Raw genomic sequence first — 16,927 nt, forward strand, 5'->3', positions numbered from 1 at the left:
TGGGCACTCCTAGCCCATCATGTAGGGTATCTGGCTTCTAGTTAGCTCTCCTACAGCTTCCTAAGGCCAGCAGCCTCCAGTCAGGCCAGACCTGAAGCCTTCTCTTTTTTTCTACCATAGAGCTTTTTCATCCCTCTCCTTGCCTTTGAGTTTCTGCCTAAATGTGTCTTACTTGGTTGGCCTTTATTTCCAGACCTGACATGGGGTTTCCAGGTGTCCAAACCTCACAATACAAGCTGCTCCTGCTGCCTGTCTTACCCTTCTCCCTCTCCTCCTCTAAAGTGTCCCCATCACACTGGGGGGTAAAGCTGTTCTCTGTACCAGGCTAAAGTCCCACCTATCTCTCTATCTTCACTTCCTGTAATTCCCCTTTGGTACCACTCTCCCGTCACAGTGGCCTCATCTCAGCTCCTGGAATGTGTTCAACTTGTCCCCATTCTAGAGCTGCTCCCTTGCCTAGAGCACCTTGCTTCCTCTACTCTTATTCATCCCTCAAAGTCACCATTCAATGTCACCTTTTCACCTTCCTAAAAAGGACCTTCTTTGACAATGCTGGGTCCTTTGCCAAAAGTCCATTGACAGATGACTGGAGAAAGAAGTTGTGGTATATATATACAATGGGATACTACTAGACCATAAAAAAGAATAAAATAATACCATTTGCAACAACATGGATGGACCTGGAGATCGTCATACTATGTAAAGTAAGCCAGAAACAGAAAGAAAAGTACCATATGACATCACTTATATATGGAATCTAAAAAACTGACACAAATGAACTCATTTACAAAACAGAAACAGATTCATAAACATAGAAAACAAACTTATCAGTACCAGGGGTGAAAACAGGGATGGAGGGATAAACTAGGGGTTTAGGATTTGCAGATACTAACTACTATATATAAAATAGATAAACGACAAGGTTCTTCTGTATAGCTCAGGGAATTATATTTAATATCTTGTAATAACTTATAATTAAAAAGAATATATATATATATATATGAAACATTATGCTGTACACCAGAAATTAACACAGCATTGTAAACTGACTATACTTAGATAAAATGAAATAAAATAGACTTTCTTACACACACCCCTCCTCTCCTGCTCACACTACCTAAACTAGGTTCCCCTCTTATTTTGATTTAGGTGTTTCACCTACAGTATACATTTTGATGATTTATGATGGAATATTTATGTTAGCTATTTTTGTGTTTAATGCCTGTTTTCCCCAAAAGGATGAAACCTCCCTGAAGGCAGGGACTAGGTTTATTTCCTTCCACTAGTGTGTACCAGTGATAGAGCACAGTGCTCTCCATGAAGGAGGTACTTGATAATCATGTGTTGAGTGCATGTGTGAGTGCTGAAAGCATAGTCATGTTACCAAATATATGCTTGACGTCCTTCTGTTTGAAGTCTTCCCAGACTCCCCAGACAGAACGTAACCCACCTCCTCAGCTCCCAGCATGCCTTGCACATGGTTTTATTTCAGCACGTGGAGTCATGTTGTAGTTACTGACATGGATCTGCCCAGGACCTGTTTATGAAGCCAGGACGTATTTGTTCTACAGCCTAACACAGTGTCTGCTGTAAATGGATGTGAGCTGTGTTAACTCACTGACGTAATGACCAATGCTGTACATCAGTGCAGACATTCTTCATCAAAGGACTTTCTCTCTGGACACGAAATCACACAAGAGAAAGCCCTGGGAATGATGGCAGTGAGGAGGCAGAGGATTGAGTGGTGGGGTGGGAGGCTGGAGGGAATGGTGAGGGGAAAGGTAAGTGACATGAATGTATGCAGTATAAGTAGGTTAATATTTAAGAGAAAAGAAAGACCCTGGAATCAAAGAGACATGGATTCAGCCTTGTTCTATCATTTCTCAGTGGTGCTCTTGAGAGATTAACTTACATTATCTCTCAAAGCCATGGCTTCCTCTTCTGTAAGATGGACATGACGAATTGTCCTCAGATGCTTCCAGTGAAAATTAAATGAGACAATGCATGAAAAAAATTTTTTTTAATTTTATTGAGAGGCAATTAGGTTTGTTTATTTGTTAGTTAGTTAGTTTGTTTGTTTGTTTGTTTATTTAAGGGAGGTAGTGGGGATTGAACCCAGGATCTCATGCATGTTAATTTAAGCATGCACTTTAGCACTAAGCTATACCCTTCTCCCATCAAATTTTAAAAAATATTTCCTAGGATACAGTTAGCACTCTGTAAATGCTAGCAATATCATCATTAGTAGAGTACAAAATTGCCTAATTTATATTTTTTCCAGGGTTTTTGGTTTTGAACAAAATTAAGAAGTGCTAGTATTTAGATGACTGAGTGAATCAAAGATCATCCTGGCCTGGACAGTGACTGCAGAAATTTGCATATGAGGCGGGGTTTGTGGAGAGGAAGGTGTGCAATTGACATGCACATAATTACATGTATAGAACCACATGGTAAATGTCCACAGGACGTATCCATTCATCTATCTCTTTTCTCCTCCTTCCTCCTTCTTTCCTTCCTTCTTTTCCCTCCCCCACCCCCTTTTTTTTTCTTCTTCCTTTCAGTTAGGACTAGAAGAAGCAAGAGAACTTCCCAGAGAGGGAGGGAAACAGAAGTCTAGCTTTTGTGGATCATTTCAAGTGCACAAAGCTCAGTTCCTAAATGAAACCCTGAGCCATAAGGGCTGCAGATGGGTGGACTGGTGGTCTGAGATATCCAGGGGGTGTGGAGTTTGCTTTTTTAGAGAAGAGTTAAAATATAATAATAATTGAGGGAAGCAGCTGGATCAAAAGAGATGATTTGCTAGGCAGTTTCAAAACCTGAAAGTGCTTAAAATGCAAACCACAAAATGAAGACAACCTTAAAGGTTAATGAAAACCTGCAACAATAGACAAAGGAAATGAAGAATTGCAGCAGAGCCCTCCTCCCAAATCTGTTAAGCAGTCATCCCAGCGTCCTTCCGAATGGGAACGCCGTCCGCCATCCAGCTCCGTTTATTCTGCCTTGGAAGCACTGAAATAGGGACAAGATGCTAAGATAAAATGCATCGGTGGCTTCTCTCTTCACTAGACCGAGATTAAAGGCACTGGTCCCTCCAAACACTGCTGAGACAGCACTGGCTGGTGTAGCGACGCCTGGTAGGTGTCCCCAGAGGGTTTGTTGAATGAATTAGTGTCTAGCCAATTATAACAAAACAAAACAAAACTCAGGCATTTACTAAGAACCAGAGTACAGGAGTAGAGAAACTGTGTGGTAGGTCGAGGGTAGAGACAAAAATACTGGTCCAGGGAAGACACGTGGACCAAGTCAAAGAATCCAAAATGATAGGGTGACAATAAAATTTAAAGAGCAGTGACAAGGAGGCTGGCAAAGTCAAAGTGGCCAGTAGGTTCTGGATTGAGAGGGGAGAACGCAGTGCTGTAGAGAGTACAAGTTCACGATGCAGGGATTCAGGAGTGTGTCCAAATCTGAGAAACAGGAGGACATTCAGCCCCAAAGAACAGGAGTGGAGACAGGTGGGCGTGGCCTGGTGAACACAGGACGGTAGTTGCCTCCTCATGTTTAGAATTTAGATTTCATCCACCCTAGCCCTGTTTCTACCAGGATGTGTTTTTATTTTTAAATATTTTATTTATTTATTCTTATATTTTAATTTTTTTTATTTTGGGGGGAGGAGGTAATTAGGTAATTATTTTTAGGGGAGGGACTAGGGATTGAATCCAGGACCCCGTGCATGCTAAGCATGTGCTCTACCACTTGAGCTGTACCTTCCCCTCATCAGGGTGTGTTCTTAAAACAGCATTGTGTTCCCTGTGCTGTAGTCTGGTAATGAATGTCTGAAAATCAAGAATTGTGACTTCTGGCCAGTGCCTTGTTCAGCATCCTTTGAGCAGTCACTGAACCATGCAACAGACAGGGCGTGGGCAGGGGAGAAAGGCCACCACACAGCTGTCAGGAGGCTGGTTCAAGGCCTAACTCCACAGCCAATTCACGTGTAGCTTTGGATAAACCATCTAGATTCTCTATATTTTAGTTTATGTACCAAGAAGATGCCCATAAAAGACATAACTTGCTCCTTGGGTTATTGTGGAACCCAAATGAAATCCTGCAGATACAAGTTCTTTGAACATTCTAAAGCCTTATTCAGACATTATGACTTATTATTTTAATTTACCAGCAAGATAGCCAGGTTTTCAAACTATTACTTAGGCTGTGAGTCAGCCCCATCCTAAAATTGTATAACTTCTTTCCAAGAACTGAATTTTGTTGTTTTTGGTCCATTTGGTTTGGTTTTTCTCCCTAAAGCCTAGCTTTCTCCTGGGAAGCTGGTGGTTGGCCTGATCCAAGCCTGGCGCGTGTCCTTTTCTTTACCTGGCACCAGACTTCCGCGGCTTCGGAGTCAGATGCTCTGGTGAGATTCCCTCCAGTGCAGGCTGCACTTCCCCGCTCTCTCACAAGCTGTTGGAACAACAGGAAATTTTAGAGTTGGCATCAGAGTACAACCTAGCCACCCTGGACGCTGTTTCCTCCAAGAGAGAAGCTTAGCTGACTGTAAAGGCGAATGGAGGGTAATTCTGCGGAAAATCACAGGGAATTGGCCCATTTGGTTGCCATGTTATGGCGATCTTGTGTGTATTGGGTGAATTGATTTTCAATGAAAACATCACCTCTGTCTGTTCCATTTTCTTTTTTGCTGACAGCACACAGAAAGAATGCTGAGCCAGGGGAAATGATCACAAAGCTTGGCCCATGATCTCCTCCACACCCAGTCTCTCAACCGTCTCCCCACAGGAGCGGCCTCTGAGGTGCAGCTCAACTGCAGCCTGATTACAGAGTTGCCCATTCACACTCTCCTCTCCTCTACCTCTTTACCATTGCACTCTCTCCGGATGGTCCCTCAAAATCTTGCTTTTATGAAAGAGTCTGCACTCGTTAATTAAGCCTTAAAAATGATCTAGAATGCAATGAGCTCAAACAATGAATCAGGAGGCTTGGTTTCAGCCCTGAGTTTCGGGCTGTGGGTTTGGGTGGCATCAGGACTGTCTCTGAGGCCCAGCTGCTTCCAGAGTCAATCAGATGCAGGATTCTAACACTATGGCTTTGCTACTTGCCTTATGTGCGTGTGAGGATCAAGTACAATTAAAAATAGATACTTTGAAAATAGAAAGTTTATAGTGATTTAGAGTAACTTCATTATCACTGCTAGTGGCAGCAGTAGCATTTGCACTGGTAGTAACAGCTGTGGTAGCATTGCTTAGTCGTCTTTAAAGACTCCTAGATTCTTGTAAGAGAAGGAATCAGTTTCTCGTCAAATATAATAACACTGCATTACCTATTAACTTCATTATGACAATTACTGTTTTACATGCTTCTTCCTTTCTGTTTTCTCTAGGACACTTCCTGGAGCATAACTAATGTCTCTCCCTCCTCTTCCATGTCTCTCCCATCCAAACCTGCTCTTAGGGAGTGATCTGATTTCAATAAATCTAATGGTAGATGTGATGTAGCAGAGTGAGGATCCCAAATCTAGAGAAAAAAAATGAAAAGGAAGGAGAGAGGACAAGAAAAAGAAGGAGAACATTATCTCAGACTTAGAACCTCGTGGGGGAAAAAAAAAAGAAGAGAGAAAGACAAGACGGTGCTCAGTGTCTCACCAGGGACTTCCTCCCTCACTTCCAAAGAAGTGGCCAGTGGTCATTTTCATGGCCGGCTTAGAATTCTTCACTATGGGAAAAGATGGCTCTTCTAAAAGTCCTGACAGGATTTGAATAAAGAGGAGTCTGCAATTCAGAGTGAAATCTCTGTCATTTTACACAATTAATTACTCCCTCCACATTGGCTGTAGGCTGCTGCTTCAGAGCCAAGGGAGCCACAGGAAGCACCAAGGCTCCCTGGGTTGAATAGATGGGCTGTGTCCTGGTGATCAAAATTCCTTTCTGAGTTATTTCCTGAAATGGTATTTTGACACCTGGGTCAAATGTTAGCTTTATGGAGTTCCTCTGTGACCATGCAGATAGGCAATGGGACATGATTTCCAAGGGAGTAACTGGGAAGTTCATTGCTGCTTGTCAAACTGGATTAGATAAAGGGAAATGTTTAAGAAGCCAGACTTACTCAAAAGTCTAGTTTCAGTTTTAGTTGGGGAGATCTCCGTGGCATAATTCCAGATTCCACTGTCTACAGCAGAGCATTGTGGGACTCAAGTGAGGCAAAGAGAATTCCCTACCTTAGGGCCAGAAGGACGCTAAGTCCTAGGGACTGTCTTTTTCAGATGTCTGCCACTGGAAAAACATAATCATCCCCAATTTCCTGATGGGGAAACTAAGGTGTAGAAGCTGAGATACTCACAATCGTGCAGCCAGTGGGTGGTGGCCATCAGTCTCACACCCAGGGCTTCACCCCAAGTAGAGCCATGCCTCTAACTTTAACAGCTAGGGCTACTATTGCAGGGAACAATGACATACTCTTTACTCCGGGCTAGAGAAAGATCTAGAAGTCAGGCATCCTTGGCTTTCCTATTATAAATGTCAGAGTTTTCTCTTTACTCATTGGGTCAGCCCCGTGAGTTGGCAGGATAGGAAGCTGTCAACAGGATGTGAATACTTTTTCAGCCCTCCAGGATCTCCAAAACTTGAAATACCTTCACCCAGAGTCAGCATCTCTCTTTCTTCATTAAGTGAGAAGACTGAACATGCAAATCCTTGTGTGGCACCTGGTTAAGAGAACAGGTGTCATATAGGAACACCCGGGACCAACTTGGCTTTATCACCTACTGGTCGTGGGCTCTTGGGCAATCATTCGTGTACCACCTAGTTTGCTTCATTGTTTAACAGTAGTGCAACATCTATCGAATGAAGTTTGTGACTGATTCAGTGAGCTCATAAATGCTGGCCTATAAAAGAGATCCACTGATTCCATTCTTGCCAAGATGAAGAAATAGGGCAGTGCATGGTTGCCTCCCCCAGATCAACTCCTGAAAAGCTGTGAAGTTAAAAGCTAATGTGATTTCCAGGAACTAGTAACAGCAACGAGTGGGGAATCTCTGGGGAGACTGGTTTAGTGGGAGGTGCATCAATACAATTAAAACTGGAGGAAAAGTTTATCTTCTGCTTTGGCTTCTCCCAGCATTAGCATGACTTCGGACAATCATCACCTGTAACTTTGTGTCGTAAATCTGCAGCAAGAGAGAGTCCAGACCACCCGGGCAGCGCAAATGCCTTGCTGAATAAGTAACTGAGAAACAGGTTGCAAGGGGCTGGCTGCCCTTGTGCATTCATTGCTACCTCTGGCCTCTTCTCCATAGGCAATCAGCTGGTGTATTCGTTTTCTATTTCTACTGCAAGACACATTAGCACACACTTAACAGCTAGTTCTGTATGTTAGAGTCCGGGTCTACCATGGCTCATTCAGGTCCTCTGTTTAGTCTTACCAGGCTGAAATTAGTGTCAGCAAGGCTGTGTGTTCCTTTGGAGACCCTGTCCAAATTCAATTCCTTACCATTTGGGGATGGAATTTGCTGTTCCCTTGCTGGCTGTCATCCTGGGACTGGTTTGAGCTCCCAGAGCCTGCCTGTATTTCTTCTCAGGCTTTCCATGTGGCCCCTTCCAGTAAAAATGAGTTGAGTCCCTCTCTCACTTCAAATTTTTCCAACTTCTTTTTCTGCTGTGTCTTTTTTGATTCAGCCAGAGATAGTTCTCTGCTTTTAAGGGCTCATGAGATTGGATTGTGTTCACTTGGATAATCCAGCACAGTCTCCCTGTCTGAAGGTCTGTAACTCTAATTACATCTGCAAAGTTCCTTTTGCCATGTAACACGTCCCAGGAATTAGGGCGTGGACGTCTTTGGGGAGATCGTTCTGCCAGCCACAGCTGACAGGCACATAGGCATATTTTTCATGTGAAGAGCTGGGCTGTTCCATCACCTGCTCTGAGCTAATCGCTTCCCTCGTGTCTGATCTGGATTCTTCCTCTTCTGCCTTCACCCATCAGTTGTTTTCGCCTTTGAATGTATTTTTAAACTCCCTGATAGCTCATTGCCCAAAGCCGGTAAGCATTTTCTAATCCCTGCCTCCATCTTTTAAAACCCCTCTTAATCCTATGCTCCCTCTTATACATGCCTTTCTCTCTCTCCTTTTTTTTTTTTTGTCACGTTCTCCCCCAGATAACTTTCTCCTCTCATCTCTCCTGTTCCCTCATCTCTTATTTCTCAATCATCATAAAAAGTCTTTGGCCTCCAACAAGCCAAGGGAATTTCTCCACCAAATGTCATCAATGACTTCCTAAATTTCTAACCCAAATGAATAAGAATTCATGATTATCTTATGTAAAACAATTTTTATTTTTATTTTTGATGTTACCCATGATATCTTTCTTTTTTTAAAATTTTATTTCATTGAGTTATGCTCAGTTTACAATGTTGTGTCAATTTCCAGTGTGGAGCACAATTTTTCAGTTATACATGAACATATATATATATTCAATGTCACATTCTTTTTCACTGTGAGCCACCACAAGATCTTGTATACATTTCCCAGTATAATTTTGTTTATCTGTTCTACATATACCTGTCAGTATCTACAAATCTCATACTCCTAGTCTGTCCCTTCCCATCCCTCTCCACCCTGACAACCACAAGTTTGTATTCTATGTCTATGAGTCTGTTTTTGTTTTGTACTTATGTTCATTTGTCCTTGTCTTTCTTCCCTTCTTCCCGTCTTCCTTTCTTCCTTCCTTTCTTTCCTTCTTCCTCTTTTTCTTTCTTTCTTCCTTTCTTTCTTCCTTTCTTTCTTCCTTCCTTTCTTTCTTTCTTTCTTTCTTTCTTTCTTTCTTTCTTTCTTTCTTTCTTTCTTTCTTTCTTTCTTTCTTTCTTTCTTTTCTTTCCACATATGAGTCATCTCATATGGCATTTTTCTTTCTCTTTCTGGTTCAGTTCACTTAGAATGACATTCTCCAGGGACATCCATGTTGCTGCAAATGGCATTATGTTGTCAGTGTTTATGGCTGAATAGTATTCCATTGTATAAATATACCACTTCTTCTTTATCCAGTCATCTGTTGATGGACATTTAGGCTCTTTCAATGTCTTGGTTATTGTAAATAGTGCTGCTATGAACACTGGGGTGCAGGTGTCTTTTTGAAGTAGGGTTCCTTCTGGATATATGCCCAGGAGCGGGATTCCTGGGTCATATGGTAAGTCTATTCCTAGTCTTTTGAGGAATCTCCATACTGTTTTCCACAGTGGCTGCACCAAACTGCATTCCCACCAGCAGTGGAGGAGGGTTCCCTTTTTTCCACACCATCTCCAGAATTTGTCATTTGTGGACTTTTGAATGATGGTCATTCTCACTGGTGTGAGGTGATACCTCATTGTAGTTTTGATTTCACATTTCTCTGATAATTAGTGATAGTGGTCATTTTTCATGTGCCTGTTGACCATTCATGTCTTCATGGGAGACTTGCTTATTTAGGTTCTTCTGCCCATGACACCCTTCTTCCCCAAAGACTCTCACCTCCTGTTTTAATGTCCTTCCTATTTCCAGATTTCTCTCATTCCTCTGGCCTCTCATGGGCTTCTCCCATCTACCTAATTCTTTAAATGCTGGAGTTCCCCAGGGTTCTCTCTGATGTCATGGTCTCTCTTTACCCTACATTCTGTCTGTAGGCAACCTCAGCCAGCTCTGAAGCCTCAAGTTGCCATCAGCATGAGTTTTTAAAATCTTTATTATAAACCCAAGCTTCTAAAATGAATTCCAGATGCTTTTATCAAACTATTTGCTGGATATTTCTACTTGAGTTCATCACCTTTCCCTGAATCTCTTTTTCCCATCAGGTATGTATATATGTATGTATGTATGTATGTATGTATGTATCTATCTATCTATCTATCTATCTATCAACTCACTCTGTCTCTCTCTCTATGCATTTTTGTAAAGAGATGTTATCCCTGATTCCCCTTTCTCTCATTCGTGACATGAAATTGAGACAGGAAGGAGGTAGGGCACAGCCATTCAAGGAATAACACAGCAATTAACAACAGGATAACAGAAGAGTCAACCCCCAGTTGGCCTTGAGGCTCACGATGGTGGGAGATTTGACTTCTAGTAGAACTTGAGCTTCATTACATGCTCACTGTAACATATTAACACGGTAAATAGCATGCCCACAGACGCCATGGCAGTCCCAAGGTTAGCCACAAAAGGTCAAAGTGGGAAATGGCCAACTTCCTGGGAGTCTCAGCCCCTTCCCCAGGGTAGTTAGACTGGTGTGTCTACTTATTAGCATATGAAGCTACTGAGCCCATAAAAACTGACAACACAGCACCTCGCCTCATGGCCTCCTTTCTCACTCCTTCATCTTGGGAGACAGCCTGCACTCTGTCTGTGGGGTGTGTAACTACTTTCATTTTGACCTGAGCACCCAACCCCCACACCTTGTGGCCTTTCTCTTACCTTTTGAAACAGCCTACACTCTGTGTAGCATGTATCTTTCTAAATAAATCTACCTTGACTCAGCTGTGGCTCGCTCTTGAATTCTTTCCTGCATGAAGCCAAGGACCCACGCTTGGTGGGGCACATCCCAGGGTCTCAATGGAGACCTGAGACATGGCTCTTCTCACACCCTACATCCGTTTTTTCCTGCATCAAAACCAGGGGCTGCATCCTGCACAGTAGATTTTACTTCTTTAGCATCTGTCACGTCTTTATCTACATCATCCTCTTTACTGTACTTTTATAGTTGCTACTATCTACTGAGCCTCTTTGACTGTGAGGCACGGCATTAAACCCTTTTTTGAAATTTATTTCAGTCTGTCTTTGGAATTGTCTTGGGAGGAAGACAGTATTATTTCTATTTTACAGCTGAGGAAACTTACACATGGCTAGGGTAAATGACTTGGCATGGGTCACATCGTTACTAAGTGGCATTCCAGGTCCATCTAGTTCCTAAATCAACGAGCTTTCAAATTTACTGTTGCAATTTCCTCTTTGTACTCTCAGCATCCTTTGTATGGACTCCTGCAGTGCTGTTCTAACCAGTCTCCCTATGACTCTCCTGTCCTCTGTGAAGTCTTCCTCCACTCAAGCAATCAAAACATGTTTGTAAAATGACGCCATCAGATTACTTCCTGGCTTAACACCTGTCACTGGAACACCTTTGCCACGCTAGAATAATTATTACCTCTTTAAACAGTCTCCTTTGTGATCTGCTTTTGTCTCCAACTTATTTTCTTGTCTTATCCCATCCACTTCACGTATCACGCTTCTAGCAACTCCCAAACTTGCTTTTTTTTGCATTTCGTGCTGCATGTGGGGTCTTTTTTCCTAACTTGAATTCTGGAGGAACTCTTACCTTTCAATACGATTCAGCTCAACTTTTTCACTGACACTTTCAAACCTCCTGGTAGAAAGCTTTCTTGGCACCCCCCCCCCAAAATACAATTACATGCTCTTTTTGTGTGTGTGCATCCACCATGTCCTGTACATAATTTTTGATAGAAAACAACTTCACTGCACTTATTTACTTATATCTCTTCCCCCTTGTATTAGAACTATAAGGTTCATAGAACACACATTACTTGTATTTTTATTCTTAATACAGTGCCTCTCGCATGTGAGGAGTCTATGATTGTTAAATGCTCGAATTCATGAAAGATAGAGAATTGAAGTCCAGACTAAACAGTCTGGATTTTATTCCCTAGACAAAAAGAAAAAGAACAAGGGAAAAAAGACATTGAACCTTTTGGGGCATCTGTTAGCTTCATTTTGAGCCTGACAGCGCCATGCTCAAGGCAGATGTAACTGGCAGCAATGTGCGAGACGGACTGCAATGGGGAGAGTGGGGCAGTGGGGGACCTTTGCTGGACCATTTCTGTAGGCCAGGTAAGAGACAAAGATAAGATGGAGGTGGTCACTGATGACGACCTCTAAGACAGTGGCACTCAACAAATGGAAAATGAAGGCATTATAATTGTGCAATAAAACACACTTTTGGTGTGACATACCCACAGGCAGAGACCACACGGAGAAAAAAAACAAAGAAAAGTGTCACAATGCTTTTGGATTTTAGAAATGGTGGGTGAATAGGAGGAGAGTTTATCATGTCTTTTTGTACAAGTCATAAATATTCCTGGCACCAATGGAAACGAAAGGCAGCAGACTCACTGTTTATTTAGATTTTATGGTCCATTTATTGTCTCATATTCCCCCAGTCAAAGATAATTATTTCTTAATTAATCATACATAAACAGCCTATATCCTTTGCAGAACTGCCTACTTAAAAGAACATTTATCACAGCAATTGGTCCCATATACCCAACTACAAAATCATCCAATTTCAGCTGGTTTTGCTCTAATGGACTCCTGATCATTTTTCTGTTTCCCATGGTTTGGGGGAAGAGCAGAAGTTAGAGAAGGTCAGGAAATGGATAATATTTGGAATTATTCTCTATTTGTTGTTGTTGTTGTTGTAGTTTCCTATAAGGAAAAGGTGTCTGAGGACAGAAAGAAAAGAAATTTTTGTGAGTTGAGATACACAGCAAGAAAGCCTCCCTCAAGCATTTGCCCAAGAGAACACAGGAATTTTTAGGGCAGTGAGAATATTCTATGTGATACTATAATGATGGATACATATTACACATTTGTCCAAACTCATAGAGTACTCAACACTGAGAGCAAACCCTAAGATAAAACTATGGACTTTGTGTGATTCTGATGTGTCTATGCAGATTCACCAGTAGCAACAATGTATTGCTCTAGTGGGGGGTGTCGATGGTGGGAGAGGCTATGCGTGTGACAGGGCATCTGGGAAATCTTTGTACCTTTCCCTTAATTTTGCTGTGAGTCTAAAATTGCTGTAAAACCTAAAATCCTAAAAAATAAAAAGAGTTTGCCCAAGAAGAAGGACCACCACCCTATTCAGTCTTGTGGAGTGGTATTTACAAATGACCCAAAACAGCAGAAAGGGATCGGTACCCAACTTGGACGGACTGTGTCATCCAGGAAAGAATGTACTGAATTACTGAGTGTTTTATCTTCCTGGATTCCCAAGTAAAGATGCAATAATAGCACTTTGGCATTGGATCAAGGAACATCTAATCACTTTGTCTAGTGGTTCCTCAGTCTATTTAGACAGTGCAGATCAGCTTTCTTTACCTCTTGTGTACAATGGCTGATTGAAACACAACATAAAAGATTTAAGTTGGTCTAAACTCAGGATATAAGGAGCCCAATCACCTGGGGGCAGTTACTGCCTGGAATAACAAGAGTCCTGGATCTTAGAGAATGTGAGTGAATCCCAGCCCTAGATGAGGAAGAAGTGTAAATGGCAGTAGCTTCAGCCATCTAGAAGGATGCATCCTTCTCTTTGAAAGCAAGGACATTATCTCTTTACTTTTTATACCCCCCTCCAGGAATTAGCACATTTCATGGCTCTAAATAGCAATGACAGTGATAGCAAATATTTTTACAAGACTCATTAGATGCCAGGTACTATTCTAAGCACTTTCCACATATTAACTAGTTTCATCTTATCAACTTATCGTAGGAGGTAAACTTCTGTAACTGTTCCCATTGAACAGATGAGGAAACTGAGACATTGAGAAGGTAAGTGACTGTACCCAAGTTTACGTAGCTAGTATGTGCATATGCTTAATATGTGTAAGTCACCTGGGATTGCACTGAACTGGGAGTTCAAAGATGGACTGAGCCAGATTGTCTCAGCACCCAGGTTACTCCTTGTAGTGCCTTAGATCCAGTAGGGTGATCCCTCCCACCCAAAATATCACTGAGATTAAAGTTAAGAACAAACTCATTCACCCGACCATCTCTACTGCCAGCAAATCCATGGGGATTCACAGGAGTTGGCTGTGCCATTGGGACACAGCCCACCCCACTGTTCCTAGTGGACCTTTCTGTGCTTTTCCTCTAAAGAAAGACCTGAGAATGCAAATTTTTATCCTCCCTCCTCTCCTATATCCTCTGCTCTGTGTTCTACCTGCCCATATCTAACATGTAGATTGTTCTGAGGATGGGAAATATGCCTCATTCATGTTTATTTCCTTATCCCTTTGTACAAAGCAAGCACACAAAGAACACATGTTAAATAAATATTTAAAAAACCAGAAAGTTTAATGAATTCTTTCAGAGCACTAAATTTTAACTTAATCGTACAAACAAATCTTTGTAAACCACCCAATCTAATTCTTGTCTCACTTAGAAATGAGGAAACCAGAATCCATGGGAGAAAACTGATCTGTCCAGTGCCCAGTTGGCTATATTGCAGGAACCTGGAAATTACGCTAATAAGGAATTTTTTTTCCTTCTTTCTCGACTTCTCCTTCCACTTCCTTGCTTTCTTTCTCTCCTCCCTCTCAATGATCATGTATCTAAAGTTGTGCTAAGGGCTCCCTTTTCTTACTTACTTGTCTTTGAAAGTTTGTACTCTTTGCCACCTTCTCCCTATTTCCTCCACTCCCCAGCTCTCTGCAACCACTTTTCTACTCTATCTCTGTTGCCAGGTCCAGACTCGTTCTGCTCGCCATATGACAGGCCAGTAAATCGGGAGATGAGGTGATGGAGCAAGGAAAAATGACTTTATTTAGAAAGCCAGCAGACTGAGAAGAAGGGGACTAATGTCCTGGAGAACCAACATCCCCAACTCAGAATTCAGGCTCCTTTAATACTAAAATGGGGAGGAGGTGTGGTTGGTTGTTGTTAATTTCTTGGTGTCAGAATCCTTTGCTCTTGCAGCTGTCCACGTGGGTCAGGTCACGATGTTCCTGTAAACCTCCAACAAGATCAATGTTATTTTCTGTTTTGCAACTTTTTATCTCTATGTGAATAGAAAAGTGTTACAACCTTAAAGGTCAGAGCCTGAGAGGCTCTTCTGTATATTTCAGGCTATAGACAACATTCTTTTACAAAAGGTGCAGAATCAGTATGACTAAGCACAGGAGACAGAGCCCAGGGTTAGAATAAAGGAACAGATCTAATATGGAGTCACATTTATTCTTCTCTATTACATTTCTATGGGCTTGCCACCCCCACCGCAACATATTAGTGATAACATGCAGTATTTGTCTTTCTCTATCTGGCTTATTCCATTTAGCATAATGCTCTCAAGGTACACCCATATTGTCATAAATGGCAGGACTTCCTTCTTTCCCATGCCTGAATAATATCCTATTGTGTGTGTATATCCTGTGTGTGCAGCACATTTTCTTTATGTGTCCATCCATTGATGAACACTTGGTTGTTGCATATCTTGGCTATTATGAATAATGCTTCAATGAATATGGAAGTGCAGATATCTCTTTAATTTCCTGTTTTCCTTTCCCTTGAGTGTATACACAGAAGGAGAATTGCTAGATCATATAGTAGTTATATTTTAAATTTTTTGAGGAATGCCCATATTATTTTCCATAGTGGCTGCAACGATTTACAGTTCTACCAGTAGTGTACCAGAGTTTCCTTTTTGCATTAACCTCACCAACACTTGTTTCTTGTCTTTTTGATGATACCCATTCTAACAAGTATGAAGTGATTTGTAACTCGGGTTTTGATTTGCATTTCCTTGATGATTAGTGATGCTGAGCACGGTTTCATGGATCTTATTTGTATGTCTTCTTTAGAAAAAAGTCTGTTCAGGTCCTCTGCCCATTTTTCAGTCAGATTTTGTTTGTTTGTTTGTTTGTTTGTTTTGCTATTAAGTTGTATGTGTTCTTTATGTATTTTGGATATTAACCCCTTATCAAACATACAGTTTGCAAATATTTTCTCCCATTTCATTAGGTTGCTTTTTATTTTGTTAATAGTTTCCTTTGCTATGCAGAAGCTTTTCAGTTAAATGTAGTCTTTCTTGTTTATTTTTGTTTTTGTTGCCTTTTGTTTTGATGTCAAGTCCCCCAAATCATTGCCAAGATAAACGTGAAGGTGCTTACTCTGTATGTGTTCTTCTGGTTTTAGGTCTGTAATCCACTTTGGATTGATTTCTTGTGTGGTGTATGATATGGGTTCAGTTTCATGCTTTTCATGCAGGGGTCCAGTTTTCCCAACATATTTTACTGAAGAGACTATCCTTTCTCCATGATATATTCTTGACTCTTTTGTCATAAATTAATTGACCACATACACATGGGTTTATATCTGGTTTATTCAATTCCATTTATCTATACCAATACCATACAGTTTTGATTACTATAGTTTGTGATATAGTTTGAAATCAGAAAATGTGAGGTGCACACATATATTTAGACTTCATAAAAACTTTGTAAACTGAGTATTTTTGTCCCCATTTTATAGATTCAGAAACTAAAAATTTACAAAAGTTAAGAAACCCACCCAAAACACATAGTAAGTTATGAAGTTGAGTCTCTCTGATACCAAATTTTATGTTCTTACCTTGTTTAGTACAAGAATGATGTGATTTCCTAAAAGAGGAAACTCTTTTTTGTGTTGATATGGAAAAATCACCAGGATATACTGATAAAAGATTACTATGACATGCAAGGGGAAAAAAAGTAAAGAATGCTCCTTTGTATGAAAAGAAAGGAAATAAAATCACATATATATCATTCACATCCATGTGCCAAAATATTTACAAGCATGAACAGTAAATTAATCACAAATGTTCCTTGTTGCGAGAAATGGAAACTGGGCAAAAGTTCCTGCCTGTATTTTAAAGATACTTTTTAATATTTGAAACATATACGTGAATCACCTCTTAATTTTTTTCTTTAAATTTAAAATAGGTTTTACAAGGTTTAGGACTTTTTGTCTCGGCTGTTTTGACACTGGGCATTTTAACATGGTCTTAAATATACCGCTTTTGTAACTGTGTAATTGCATGTCAGACACACTCCGTTCCAGTGCTGAGCCATGGCAAATCAGAACCAGCACAGGAGCCTGAGGATTCTGTCCAGAGCTTCTGCTTTGACC

The sequence above is a fragment of the Vicugna pacos genome, chromosome 30, assembly GCF_048564905.1.
Source record: "Vicugna pacos chromosome 30, VicPac4, whole genome shotgun sequence".
Lineage (NCBI taxonomy): Eukaryota > Metazoa > Chordata > Mammalia > Artiodactyla > Camelidae > Vicugna > Vicugna pacos.